At 48.4% G+C, this 12,285-nt stretch overlaps 1 long non-coding RNA gene across 3 annotated transcripts; it reads right to left on the reverse strand.

The window, feature by feature from the left end:
• Window positions 1–468: 468 nt before the first annotated feature.
• LOC136014276 (uncharacterized) lies at window positions 469–5,658 on the reverse strand. 3 transcript variants are annotated; one of them, XR_010612598.1, is made up of 5 exons: window positions 4,665–5,658; window positions 4,416–4,565; window positions 3,341–4,282; window positions 2,410–2,825; window positions 469–972 (listed from the first exon to the last, which is right to left on the reverse strand). It is a non-coding gene; the product is annotated as an uncharacterized LOC136014276 (long non-coding RNA). The 3 variants fall into 3 exon arrangements; XR_010612599.1 differs by having other exon boundaries at window positions 3,341–3,532; window positions 4,141–4,565; XR_010612597.1 differs by having other exon boundaries at window positions 3,341–4,565.
• Between the last annotated feature and the right edge of the window lie 6,627 nt (window positions 5,659–12,285).

The following is a 12,285-nucleotide window of genomic DNA, read 5'->3' on the forward strand; positions in this document are numbered from 1 at the left end:
TTTCTTGTGCAGAATTCCAATCCAAGAACTTGCTTTTGGAAGCTGCTTTTCCTCTCTTCTTTGCTGCTATCCCACCTGAGCTGACCCTCTTCCAGCCTGGGGCTGTCACCAGGTGCCTGCCCCTGTGCTGTTCTGGAAAAGCTCATCTGAGTGGTCTGAAAGCAAGTTGGCTTTTGGCTGTCATCTGTAGTGCTGGCATTTAGGTACTGAGATACTTGCTGTGAGTACTGTTGGCAGCGTAGCTGGTAACTCTGCTCTAAGTTACTTTAATGACATTATTGATTTCATTACTTCACTGTAGTTTTGCCTCACTATATCAAGTCTCGGTGTTAGGGTGAACTGGCAGCTAATTAATTCAGTATAAATGATGTTCCTTCATGGGGTACCCAGAACCAAAGAGAGGTAGGTCCCAAAGATCTCATGGATGTCTGCCCAGAAGCTGGGGTGGTTTCTAAAGGAGCTGTTGACTTTATTTTAACACTCATAAAACCCATATGATTACAACTTTACAACTGACTCATTCTTGATATAACTGTATAAAAAGAAAGTACTCTTTTGCTGTCATAGAAGAGCAATGCTGATACAATCGATAGCTGGAATCCTTGCAGGCAGTTTGATTTCTGTTCTATATCTAGCTGTTGTTGAGCTGATGGGTCTTCCAGCGGTCGTTTTTTGAGTCATAAGTAGCTCCTTGGGAAAGTGAGGAGACACTCAGACCTCAAGGAGAATAAATTAATCACAAGCGGTTGCCTGGGTGAGCCATGGCATGAAGTACTGCATTACTGTATATTATCCTCCTCAGATGCACCTCAGAAAGCCAACTTCTCATTAAAAGAAAAAACAAGGTCAAGAAGTGCTGTCAGAGTGCATCCTTCTTTCATGGTCTAGTTCAGAACTGATCGTCATCAGTTGGAGAACACTCCTGGTCTTGCTCTTGGATTTTGGATCAGACTTCACATTGCTTCAAGAAAGCTGTGAAGAAAAGGTGGGAAGATTTGAAAGGCTTCCCCATAAAGACACAGATGGGTTATGTATTTATTTTCTAAATGCATACCTAGAGGCTTAGGCAACTGGCATATTTACATTAGCCAACTGGTATTCTGGTTAAAAGAAATCACACTTCTGGCAAGCAGAGAACCCCCTGAATGTATAGCTCATGTTCCCTGAAGTAAAATCAAAAGTGTCAGCGCCAGCTCATCGTTTCAAGCTTCCTAAAACAAAAACATCTATTAAAAGTAACTCACCTCAGGCAAAAGCGTGTAGTAACAGATAGATTTTCCACTACTTCTCTCAGAATGCCCCAAACCCTGCACCTCGCCCCCACTGCTGAGATCTCCCACTGACTTTGCTGGACTGAAAGGCTCACGTGGGTCCCTGGACTGAGCATGCTATTAGCACTTCTGCAGAAGCAGCTGGAAGGACAATTTACCCTGACTCTTCCCTACTGATATTTTATTCCAGTAATTCAGTTCTTGTCCACGCTGAAGAATTAGTTCACCAAAGAACTGACTTCATAGGAAACTGAAGCATACTGGAGAGAAAACGATCCCTAGTTAATAAATATATAAACAAACCAACCGTTCCTGCTCCTCAGTAATGTGTGATATGAGTTCAAATCTTCATATAAGACCTTTCAAAACTAAACCTTCACTTTAGTGAGGCTTCACTTTGCTATTGCTGTTTAGAGTGAAAAGTCAGCATGGAAAATCCTAACTGAAAATGCATTTGAAAATGCTTTCTTACAAATAAGAATCGTAAAAATCAAACTGGAATATAAACCGCATTTTGAAGTAGTACTCCGCAAATTGTCTCGATTTTGGAAGGATGCAGAGTGCGTGCTAGGATCAGCTGCCTGCATAAAGTAGTTTGTAATAAATGGCATTGCATTTTTCATCCCCAGCACAATCTGCAGCCATACAGCGCTTCATTTATCACCAGAGTGCTCAGCAGCAATGAGAGCTAAAGTGAGAAAGGAAACAACTTCAAGAACATGGCAGGAATCCCATAAAGTTACAGGAGCAGAATGGGGAAAGGTACTTTAAAAGTACAGGTGGTTTGTGTAAATTATTGAACATTTTAAATGTTTTCCCTTGGTAATTTTAATCATATTGTGAAATAAGTCACTCATGCTTTTGTGAAACACTTGATTTATTGGAAGCTTTATGCTATTAGCTGCAGCTCAGGAGCCAGCCCAGCACTCAGCTCTGTGGGCAGGGCATGCCGGGTGCAGCAGCACACCAAGGCTGGCTTGGAGCCACCACTGCCAAACACTCATCACTGTAAAATCAGCAGTGATCATCAAAAATGGAATGCTGATGCTCAGAAGGGCTGAATTAGACCCACGAATCCTATGTGGACACCAGAGACCATCCTCAGAGGCACCCCTGCCTCGGAGAGGGATGTGCTCACCTGCAGTCATGCTGGGCTGAAGGCTGTGGGTTGGTGGTTGGGTCTTCCTTGGTGCAGGAAATGAGTTGAGCAAGTCTCAGCGTGAAGTGTCTCTGACTCTTTCCAGAGATGCCTGCCGGGGTGTGCTGCTCCAGGACCAGGGCCATGGAGGTGCTCCCCCAGCCTCCAAGGGTACCTCTTCCACTGGAACGTGGCCTGGGAATTAAGCTGGTTTTGAAGTATCCCACAGGAATTGCGCCTACAGAGAGCTGGAAGGGCATCTTACCGTGGGTTGTGCAGGATGAATACTGTCAGACACATAACGGTGCTTCACAGATTTGGTCCCATTTTCCTCCCTGCCGATTCCATATCTTGCTGTTCTTCAAGCACTGAGTTATTTTTCCACTGTATTTGGAGATCTCTCTTATTTTCATTATCTAAGAATAACTGGTTTATTTTGGTTGATGCCTTTTCTTACCAAAAGAAGAGTTGTTAGCTCAACTCTTACATGGTTAGCAAATGCTGTCAAATCTCACCCATAGGATATCACAGTGAATGCAAAGGTGATTTAGACAAACAAGGGTTAGGGTAAGTAGGTGATATTTCAGTGTGTTTAATGCATTAACATAACTAATGCCCATCAGATGACTGGACCTCATTTCTGATAAGCAAGCTTTTAATAAACAAGTCTTGGCTGCAGAGATGTTGTGCAAAGGTCTTTGTAAGGACTTTGGGCAGACTGACACCATCTCTGTGGCTGAACAGTACTATGTACAATGGGGTGCTGGACGTGTTATCATGTCTGCCTAAAAGCAAGGAAGGTGCTGGATCTCTGTTCTACCTCAGCAACCTCACTGCCGCCAGCTGCCATAGCTGGTGGCAGAATTTTCCCCATCCACTGATTTTCTTTCTCCTTTATCCTTTTTTTTTTTTCCCCTTTTAATTGACTTACCAGGACTGCCAGAAACTGAGGGCCAGACCTTTTGCTGGGAGTTCTGCCTTCGGCATTGATGAAGTAGGATCTGGTGTTTAATGTTCAATATTTGAACCACTCAGGCTGCCTGACTCCTCATTCAGCTATTAACATGGGTTTGCAGCAGGCATAAGCACAGTGGGCTTGTTGGGACAGATTTTTGCCTTTTCCCTGCAACAGATTTGGCAGATCCATAGACTGAAGGATTTCCCCTTTTCCCTGCCATCATCCTCTGTACAGGGAAATCCTTCCCTTCCCTTGGACTGCCCAGTGAGGTCTGCACTCTCCTTTCAATTCCCCAAAGGACAGGGATGACAACATAAGGTGATGAAAAGACAGCATGACTGGGCACACGTCTCACCCAATCTACCTCCTCCCCAGGCACCAAATTCCCCTTATCGGCAGTTGGTGCAATTTAGCATAACACAAAGTCTGTCCCAAACACCATTAAAGAAGCAGGTGATGCCCAACAAGCCTGAGCAATGGGGTATGAGCAGTTCATTTGCAGCCCACATCCTTCTGGTCCCAGCGCTTGTTGTGCAGACGATGCTCTGCCATGCCACATTTGGGAGCTCTTGAAGTTGCATCTCTTTTTCTTTAGTCTTAGCAAGGTAGCTGCATACTTATAACAGACGTTTAGAAACTGTATGACTTTCCCTAACTGTCTGCAGCAGTTTCGAGATAAGTCATTTTAAAAAAGAATTACTTTAAATGGAGACTGCTTTAAACCAGACCTTTGTACTTCTTGTTTTTGCTTTTATCTTGGCACAGATGCTTACCCTCTCTCTAGCTCCTTTGTAGAGTTCATTATGCAAAGGAAAAGAAGCTCCACTAATGTTGTAGTTTTGTTTGGCAAGGTGAGCCGCAAAACATATGCTGTGTCATGCCTTTTTATTACTGTGCAGGAATTGCCAAAGCAGCCTAAAGGAGGAATCAAGGACATGATCGTTGCAAGGAAAAGAGGAAACAGTCCAGTTTTACAACACTCAGGCTTGTAACCACTTGCGGTAGATGATAGTTTCAGAACTGGTTTAATTTTAAACTATTTTCTTACCAACCGACAGCAGCTTCGAAGACAGTTGTGCTTAATGGCACTGCTTCCTGATCCACACTGAGCCCTTCTTCAGTGACCTGGCAGTCGAAGGCCTGCCTGTGCAGTGGGCACTGTGCAGGCACGGACTGCCCCATCTTCTCCCTGTGAAAGCTGATGGCAGAAGTAAAGTCAGCCCGAGCCAAAAGGGAAAGCCTCCTTCAGCAGGCACTGACATCCCTTTTCCACTACGTGGAGGGTGGTGTGTAGCACCTTATTCTGTTTATGCTCCAAGAGGAAAACCTATACTTCTCAGTCTAGACACCCTGTAATCAGGCGAGGGAAGAGCAGGCAAAGGGAACAATTAATGGGTGTGATCTCAGCTTCCTGCAACCTGCCCTAAAAACCTTCAAGGACTTCAGCATGGGCATCCATGGGACAGAGAGGAGACCCCTGCCCCAGACCGCCCCCATGCTGTGGGTGCCATGCTCTTGCTCCCTCCCCACACTGCACTTTCGTTAGAAGAGGTAGATTTAGATTAGACATTAGGAAGAAATTCTTCACTATGAGAGTGGTGAGATACTGGAACAGGTTGTCCAGAGGCTGGACGGGACTTTGAGCAACCTGATCTACTGGAATGTGTCCCTGCCCAAGGCAGGGGAATTGGAACCTGATGATCTTTAGGGACCCTTCCAACCCAAACTGTAGTATGATTCTATAATTCTATGAAAGAAATTATTTGGCTTAAAAATAACCCAAAAGATAAACCATTTTGACCTTGGTCCCAGATGTAAGCTGCCAGGCAGCCCCGTAGCAGAGGTGGACATGAGCGAGAGAAAGGCGGTTTTTACTATACAACAAAATACCCCATTGCAACATCTCCTGGGTGCTTCCCTTGCAACGCCTCCGAGCCTGCCTGAAACTTCGGAAAGAGCCTGTGAAAGTGGCTGTGTGGAAGGAGGCCGGTGTCCGCAGGGGAAGCCAAACCCAGGCACAGCTGGTGGCTGCCCACCGCAGGCCGAGGTGTGGTGGGAAAGAAGAGGAGGCTGCGGGGTAGCAGTGAAGGGCATAGCTCCCTTCGCTGCTCGTTCCCAGATGTGGTGAACCTTTCAAGCGGGGAGGGAGAAGAGGAAGGACATTCATCTTACAGTGTGAAAAAGAGGTAACGAAAGTGTGGAGATGTCAGTTGTGCACTGCATGCTGCGGAAACACACGGGCAGCGTCACCCTCTTCATTAAAGCCAGGGTGTTTGTGGCGGTGCGCAGAGTGGTGACCACCCCAGAAGGAGACGTGATGGGGGAGGTCTCTGGGGGTCGGTACTGATCTGTCATCACAGGCTGTCTGAGGCACAAAGAGGCACTTCTATGAGCTGGGAAAACACCCAAAAGGAGAACTGGAAATGTTTCCCTCTCCAGTCAGTTTGCTCTCCATTAGCATTTTCACACCTTCCCTGAAAGTAAAGGCACTTTCTTTAGGTCAGACTTCAAAGCAGTGATAACCAGCTTGGGGCGAATGCCTGAAGGAAAGGGCTGGTTAACAATAATGAGGCCTGTAAAGCACAGAGATGCAGGGGTTGTGAAGAGGTTTGAGAGGGAGAGCACAACAATATCAGTGTGCTGGGAAGGAGAGGCAGGTTTCCTCAGAGACACAAACTAAACCTCTCTGTCCCACTTAGTGCCTATGCCAGGTTGTCTGAAGCAAGGCAGTGACACTCTACATGGCCTCTCAAAGGACAAAATGCAAAAGAAACTTTCCAACTACCACCTTTTTATAACGCAGACAAAGGGTCAGAAAGGCAGCAACCATGGTCCCCGTGGATTTAGGAAAAAAGCATCCACTGCGGAAATCTGTCACTTAAATTTAACATCCTGTTGTCTGTAATGATGCAGCTCTTTTGGGAAACTCAGCCCTGGCAGTTAAAAATAAAGCTGCACTGTGGAAACAGTGAGACAAAAGCTCTGTCCTGTGCATCCAAGCTGGCATGCCTGGAGTCCAGGCACCTCAAAGTCCAGTTGCACTCAGCCCAGATCAACTCCATTCCTCATAGGAAAAATGCCGGAACCACCTGCAAAAGCAGAACAGTATCATCCACCGCACTAACCCGTGGTTGATGTGAAGTTACAGTGACATGGGACTTTCCCATGGCTGCACCAGGCTATTTTAAACTAGAGGCAGGCGTAAGACATGAGACAGCACATGGTGTCCATGTAGGGAAACTCCTTATTAATATTCAACCCTTGGGGCTGGCCTGAGGTAGAGTTTTCTGGAGCATGCAACACATTTAAAATGCCAACTCGCGTTTAAGTCCTGGAAATGTTGCTGCACCCAAAATCATTGCTGCACGTAAAATCAGGCCTCCACAGGAACCCCATTTCCTCTGAGCAGTAACTGACTTACCTTGTATGGGTGGAAGCCTTCTTGACTTCCAGTCGTCAAAGGCTAATCTCTCTGAGACAGAAAAGAAAAGCAAAACCACAGAAGCTGCAGGATGTGTGGCTTAATTTTTACTGTCTAAACAGTTATTTGAACCAACCCGACGATATATTAAAAAAGCCGTATTTCCATACTCTTTTTCTCCTGGACATAGAGTTTAGAGGATTTGGAGGATACATGGATCTCCAGGCCACACTGTAATTCGTATGGGGTTGGCCACTGAAGTGACACGTGCCCCCATAGCCTGCATTGCTCCTGGAGCTGTGGCTGAGGCTGGAGGGCTGAGGTGCCCTGGCCTGCAGCAGCCTGCTCTCCCGCGGGCACAGCCGGACACCGGTTCACGTTCCAAGGCTGGTGCCAAAGCAGCACGGCGCAGAAGCCACGCATGGGCCGCGCAGGTTGTGCCCCGGTGGTGCGGGCAGGGCAGGCAGCTGGGGCAGGGGCTCCATCCCCCTCCATGCCATGCTGTCTGTGCCTGTGACTCACAGCCTGACTCACGAGCCGGTGTGGATTAAGCTGCAATCTGAAGATGCAGCCGCCTACATCTGTCCGCGCTGCTCCTCTCCTGGAGGTGGCAGAAGCGAACGCATTCGCCGCCATCTCCAACGCTGGGCCGGACGCGCTGGCTCCAGCCCCAGGTGAGGGTAGGTTAGCGTGAGCGCGCAGCCGAGCACACACCTTGCAGTAACAAACCCGGCGGAGGAGCTTTCCGCACCGACTCAGCGGGTGGACGAGGGGTGACTCGGCTCCGGCCACCACAGCTCTCCCAACGCCCCTGCCCAATCCCCTCGCTGGCCCTAGCACCCAGGGAAGGTCTCTGCTCACCCCACACACCACAGGGCTCCTCTGGCACCGAGGACCAGGGCAGGTGTCTGCCAGACGAATGACTCAGGGCCCCGAGGCTCATAAGCACCATCTCTCTTGGCATTTGCATTGCCCTGGAAAATTACATCGGCCTAAAGAGCTAGAAACATTTGCACTGACATACATTTAACTGAAATAGCCAATTAAACTAAATAGCTTTGATTTAAGTGAAAATCAGACAACCAGCAGTGCCCAGGGTAAGATTGATCAGGATTATTTGTGAGCTCCCACTCATATTTCTGTTGGAAGAGCCAAAATTACGTACCATGTGCTTATGCTGGCTCTGGGGTATTTTTTTCTTGCTGGCATTAAACCACCTGTTGGAAGACAGACCGTGCCTTATCCAGCATAAAGGCAGCCAGTACAGCGTTAACTCTTCAACAACCCCTGCGCAAATGGAAGCACGCATTTGTACGGGATCAGCACTTAGCACCAAGAAGCCACCGTGTTTGTGATACTTCACTGGAAGCCATAAACCCAGATTTCTTTTCCTTCTATCAGCAGCCCACGTGTGCAAAGCTTTAACTAAAATGGTTTAACCTCGGCCCTTTCATTGCATCAGCACAGCCCCTTCACAAAGGCCAGGCCTTAGCTTTGGGTTAGTCATTGCTTTTGGTTTACACTTCACAATTTTATTTGATGCGGGAGCAGATAAGCAATGCATCTGCACCATCGTATTTCCCCAGAGTCTCTCCCTTTGTTCTTTTTGCCTTTTATCCTGCTTCTGCATGAGAAGCAACCAGTTGCTAGCATTTAGCAGTGCCCTTACCATACACTGATGTTAATTCCCTCCCTCAGAATTAATTTCCCTTTTGTCTGCCTGCACTAGAAGGGTCTGTGGAATTTGCAACGGTTTCTCCCGAAATGAGAAAGGGGAAGAAAGAAACCCCGCAGCCATGCATGTGGCAGCCCTGGCATTCCCACCCTGCTCCCCTCCCTGCTTGCAGCTCGCCTGTATTCAGGTTTGGGGTGTGCATGCTGAGTCACTGCCTGGGGTTAACACGCTCCAGCCTTGCAACAGCAAACACCCATTAGTGGAACAAAAGCGATGTTGACAGTTAGCAGTGCATAGCTAACTCTGATTAAAGGCCAGCTTGTGTCTTTGGGGAAGAGGGATAGAGCAGGGAAACAGGGGCGGGTGCTCAGGGGAGCCTCAGCACTCTTCTGGCTGACTCAGCCAGAATTGGCCCTGCAGGTGCTGTGGGGCAGCTCCTGCTCTGCCTCACATGGACTGGGGGCCAGCCTGTCCTGTGAGTCCATGGCAGCTTCCCTGACCCTTCAAAGTTCCTATGGCATGTAGGTCTGGTGCCTCCAGGAGCAGCCCTGGGCTAGGTCTGAGCTGGGCAGGAGGGGGCAGGCAGACCAAGAGATGCTCCTGCCCATGCCACACACAGCAAGTCTGCCAGCTGGGACACACATTTGCTCACTGGGGTAGCGTGCTTTTAAAAGGAGCTGCTATAGGCATAAATATTTACATTTCCTTCCAATGGATATCAAGCCAAATTCCACATCTCAGTTCCAGAGTGAATCGGGATGGTCAGACACACTGGTTCAGAGAACAGAAACGTAGAGGTAAGGCCAAATGCTAATGCCTTCCTCCAGAGGGGATGGAGTGCCTGGCTGCCTTTCTAGCAATCAATTCAGCAGAAAGAGAGGGGGGAATGGCAGCCCTGCAGGCTAGCAGGGCCTTTAAAACCTTTGCTTGGAGGGCTCACCTGGCAAAGCTTTTCCTGAGTTCAGCAAGTGCCTGGTGAGCAGACACCCTGTGACTCTTCGGCAAAACTCCTCTGCTGGGGTAATGCAACTTGTCTCTGGGAAATACTGCTATTCCCCTGGGAACACACGCGCTGAGCATGGGGCAGGAAGGAAAGAGGCAGCCAGACCATCTCACCTTCTGGCATCTGCTTAAAAAAGGGCTTAAAAAAGGGCTTCTCTTTTTCTCTTGGCTGCCTAGACTTCTCCTGTGCCCTATCTGGATGGCTAGGTAGCATGTCCCTGGATAAAGGCCACTGTATCCCAGTGTGGTCCTCCAGCATGGCCCAGCACCTTCATCTTGACTGCTGGCCTGCTGCATCTGGCCTGTCAAGGTACTTCCACACCAGTGCTGGCTTTCCAGAGCAACCTGCCCACACTGCAGTTTGCTCTGGTTTGCCCAAGCTTGGCAGCCCCTGTAGAAGGCAGCAGAAATGTGAAATGCAGCCAGGCTGCAGAAAGCCATCCCCAACACCTGATCTCATGCCTGGAGAAATGTGTCCTAACCCTGCTCCTTACTGGCACCCATGTTAGCTAATCCTTCCTGGTGCATTCCCAACCCACCTTTTTCCTTCCTTGGGAAAGCTGTCGGCCTTCTTACCCCACAGTGTTGTCACCAGGCGGCTGAGCTGACACCCACGGGGAGACTGGGACAGTCACCACTGCCCTCAGCTGGGCTTTTGGGCTGCATAGGCAGGCCAGCATCAGGGGCTGCCCTGGCTCACACCTCAGGAACTTCCTCTGCAACCTAACAGATGCTCACAGCAAAGAAACAGAAAGCAAAGCAGAAAAGGAGATGGCTGCAGGAAAGCATGTTGGAGGGCTACTGCTGGCTACTGCCAGCTCTGCTGGGGCTCCCCATCATGTCAGGACTTACCTCTACTGCTTTCTGCAGCCTCCTCAGGCTGCCTCTCCAGCAAGAAAGCAAGCAGTGATTACTGGGGATATTACTGCACGATGGGAAAAGCAGCTAAAATAGTGTCTGGGTGTGATGCTGAAGAAGTTGTCTTCCTACGGTGTCCTTAACACCAATACTCTTACAGAAAATGAGTCAGCCCTCTTCAGGCTTTTTTCCAGAGGCCCCTCTGACTAATCCTGCCCAAAAGAGGCAGGCTGACCCTGCGCAATGGTGTGACAGTGGCAGACAGGACTTGCTCACGTTTGGGTGGAGGCAGGGAAAAACTGTTCTACAGGCCTGCCCAAAAAAATCCTCAGGCTGCCTCTGCCAAAAACCACACCAAACATATGGCAAATGAAATCGCTGGCAGGGAGCTGGCTTGGAAGGCAGGAGTGTTTCAGCACTGTGGACTGCTCGTTAGCTGGCCTGAATTGTATTTACACCGCTTTAAGCATCTCCATATTTAAGGAAGAAAAGGCAAAGAGGAGGGCAGTGACAATTTTTTATGTGTGCTTTTGATGCTTTTCCATGCATGCTATTTTTATGATGATGTTAGCATAGTCCCAGCGCTTGTCTCATCCCATAGTTAAGAGCAGCATGGCAGAAGATATCTTCTCGTATGTTAACAGGCTCCCATGGAAAAGCAGACAGAAGGGTTTTCTCTCTCAGAACAGGAGCTCTGCCGATTTCACCATATGAGTGTCCTGTACATTTTGCAGAGATGATGAAATCATGTACAGATGGGATCCATTTTAACAAAGGCTTTTATTCACAGAGCAGGTTTCTCTGCCATACATGTTGGGCCACATTCCAGCTTGCATAGCCATATCAACCAAATGCATCCATAGAGCCAGACAAATTTCCAAGCAGATTCCAAAGGAGATGCTCTGCCCCTGATGTTGTGAGCAGCGTGACTTCCTTGTGCAGCACCGTGGCCCCCCATGAAATCTGAGACTCAGAGTCATGGCAATAAACATGCCTTTCCTCACCCGGCATTCTCCACAAGGACTGAAATACCCCATACCATCTCCAGGGCACTGCCAGGTGCTGTGGAGAAAGCATGGCAGAACAGCAAGACCCTAAGAGCAAGCATCTAGAGGTGCCTGGTGTCTTTGGTGATTTGGGAGGCAGCCGTAGCAATAGCTGTGGTGGCTACAGCCACAGAAAGAGGATGAAAACAGAGCAGCCAAACAGCAGTGCCTTTTCTTGAGTTTGGGGTGTCATTTTTCCTCATGGAACTGGACTAGTGGAGTGCCAGGGGAGAGCTTGCCTCCACATCCATAAGCAGCTTTCCACCACCTTTTGCGTGCTGCAGCTTGGGAACTCAACCTTTCTCCAGCCCTAGCCGCTCTCCCAACTCCTCCCATGCATCTGTAGGCCATGGCATCCTGATCCTACATTGCACTGGTGAGGGGCTTTTGTAAGAGAGGGCAGGGAAGCAGACACCTCAAAGCTGCTGCTCGGCTCTTGCTACAGCATCTGACTCCATGCACACATCTTTCCAGGTCTGAACAATCGCATAAGCAGACGGGATGACCAAACCCCAGATAATCTGTTTGTTTAACAACCTGATCTGGACATTAAAAATGGAAGGCTGATCAAAGTTGCAGAGCAAACTTTTGGGCACAATCCAGCAGCATGCATCAATGAACTCTTCCCCCTGCTTTTCTTTTTTGCCATACATTCAGCACTCAGTCAGTAGTGCCTTAAAACATCTTGCTAGCTACCCACGCTCAAAAGAAGAGCAGCAACAATAACAAAAGGAAATATATAGAGGGATGACTTAAGTGAGTTTGGAAATCGCTTCTCATATGAAACACTCCTTTAGTCACAGGCACAAAAAAGCATCAAAATTCCCTGCCTCTGATGTAAACAGCAGAAAGAAAAAGTCATCTGGAAGGACAGGATGATTCACGCTGAGGACCTGACTCGTAATATCATCAGTGT

This window comes from Lathamus discolor, chromosome 5 (assembly GCF_037157495.1).
Source record: "Lathamus discolor isolate bLatDis1 chromosome 5, bLatDis1.hap1, whole genome shotgun sequence".
Classification (NCBI taxonomy): Eukaryota; Metazoa; Chordata; class Aves; order Psittaciformes; family Psittacidae; genus Lathamus; species Lathamus discolor.